The following is a 2,698-nucleotide window of genomic DNA, read 5'->3' on the forward strand; positions in this document are numbered from 1 at the left end:
AAAGAGCTCAACAGGCAGCAAATCTGATCAATTCAAAATATATCAATATATCAGGATTCTCCTTTAGAGCACCACTTGTGCTTTTAAGCCATGAGATTTTGGCCGTTTTCAGGGAAGAACCATGCAGTGAGGTCTCCTGGTGGAAACATTTGCTGCAAGTTATTTAAAACCATCCAAGTCATCAAGAGTGAATGGACAGCAGCATGCAGAAAGCTATTTTGCCTGAAGTCAGCACTTCTCATTTCTATCTCTACCTCCAGCAGCTGATTCCTTTCCCACAGCCCTGCATACTTCAACTGGAAAACCCTGGTCAAAGCACAGCTCAGACTGGCACAGTCAGAGACGAGAAGCATGCCCCTCTGCTGCAGTTCTGGATAGTAACAACCGACAGGGCAGGAGCTTGAGATTTTACTGGGTTTTCTTTACACCTACAGAGGCATAACAAAAGGAAGGAAAAAGCCAAACCACACAAGTCAGGGTTTCAAAACCAATCACTGTAATTCAAAGAAGTGTAAGATAAGTAAGATGTGCTTGTTAATACTCAGGCAGGAAAATGCCAAGGTACATACGATATGCGAGCACTGCTGCCTGTGGCAAGCCCAGTTTTAGACCTTTCCCCAAAAAGCACCACTTTGCATCAATAAAAGCAAAGGAAAATACAATAGAAAACTCAGGGAGATAAAAAGACCTTTTGTAAATCATTAAATGGGAAGTGTCAGCAACTGCTGTGTTACAAGGAGTTTTATCTTGAAGAGGTGAAAGTCAAGATCAACTAAAGGTGTCTCTGTCATTGCTGCTTCACAACCTCGCTCCCCCTGCAAGCACCACATGTGCTTTCTCAGTGCTGACACACATAGAATGGTTAGGGTTGGAAAGGACCTTAAGGTCATCTAGTTCTACACCCATCCGCATTTCACCCCAGCAGAGGCTGAGGGGGATAAACCCTTTCACAAGGCACACCAAAGCCCTACCCCTCCTCAGCTTCCCCTTTATTTATCTCAGTGGCATAGCTGCACAGCCCCATGACAAGCTACCCAGCTCCACAAAGGACCAGCTGTGTTCCTCCTCCCCCTGATTACATCCACATGCCCATCACACATATCTAAATATCTTCTTGTCAAGCCTTTGAAAAACGTAGCCAGATGCTGAAGGATGGATGAGGGACTCATCCCCACATGGCACACCTAGAGGTTTAATGCAGGCAGCAGTACCAGCAGGTGCTGGCACCACACTGTAATGAAGCAGAGATTTTTGTTGCAGACCTTTACCTAAATGGGGTGGATAAAACATTGCCTGCATGCAAACACCTACAAGAGATCAGCTTCTGAGGTCTTGAAAACAGTCTACAGGACAGCCATGAGCCAGGAAGACTTAAATCTACACTCCAAAACCCTCCACCTTGGTAAGCTTTTAGGAGATGACAAAGTAGTTGGCCAGAGCAGACACAAAGAAGGAAGATGCTTTTAAAGTAACCCAGTCCAGTGGCAAATTACTGCTTAGCTAGAACACTCAGCCCTGCAGAGACACAAGCTTTGCTCTCCTTATGTGTAGGCCCAGCCAAGTCCTCTAGCAATCCTTACAGGAGAGGATGCTACTGTTAATAAAGAGCACTCTTGATAAGTTATGTATGTTTAACACACTCTTCTTTCATGGGATTACATACATGCATCACTTGCCTCCCCTGCCCCCTTACTAAAAGTATCCCTAAATGATTTTCACTACCTTTTTGCTTCCCACAAGGGTTTCATTTCCCCCAAATACTCATTTTTAGGACTTAGGAGGTCTGGATTACAAAAACTAAACATCTCTAACACCCCTGGGTAGTGTCCCATTTCTATGACTTTTGAAGGGCAAGACTCCACCCCTCTGGTATTTCCATGGGGCTGCCCTATAGTGCGCTAGTCACTTGGACAGAAAGCTTTGCTCTATGGAACTACCCAAACAGTGTCCTCCATCACAGTGTGACCACCCTGGCATGCCAGTCCCAATCCAGGCAGAAAAGACCTTTACAGCTTCAGGAGAGAAGCTGTGGCTGCTCCACCCCTGGTGGGGTACAAGCCCAGGTTGGATGGGGTTGGTGTAGTGGAAGGTGTCCCTGCCCATGGCAGTGGGGTGGAACTGGAGAAGCTTTAAGGTCCCTTCCAACACAAAGCACTCCATGATTCTAAGGCTCAGGAAGCACTAAAATATCAAATCAGGGATTATATGCAAGGGGCTGGATACTCTTCTGATGAAGGCAAAAGGTGTGAGGAGGTCTTCAATCATGCCACAGCAAATGAAGCCCCAGAACTAATTTTCACAGCTACTGGTGGTGAAAAATCAAAAGCATCGTATTGAAAGGATGAAGCAGGAAGCATCCTCCTGCCTGCTCACTCCAGGCAAACACACACCCACACACAGGCTCAGGGATCAGACATGTCTGCTTTCAAACCATTTCCTTCACTGCATTGAACAATTCCCCTCTTCATCCCTTCCCCACCTTCCTCCAGAGCACCCATCGCAATAAATCCAGCTAATAAAAGATCATTGGCTGCAGCAGCGACAGCTACCCGAGACTTCCCCCTTCATGCACACTAAGGGTTGGTGTCTGTGATGCTTGGCTTTACCAGCAGCACCAGCGTGTCAAGCTTGACTCATCACAATTTAGCCCACCCGAGCAATGAATATCCGAGGGTGCCTCCCAGAGGTGAGCTGCAAG

Source organism: Nestor notabilis, unplaced genomic scaffold (genome assembly GCF_000696875.1).
Source record: "Nestor notabilis isolate BGI_N333 unplaced genomic scaffold, ASM69687v1 scaffold1145, whole genome shotgun sequence".
NCBI lineage: Eukaryota > Metazoa > Chordata > Aves > Psittaciformes > Psittacidae > Nestor > Nestor notabilis.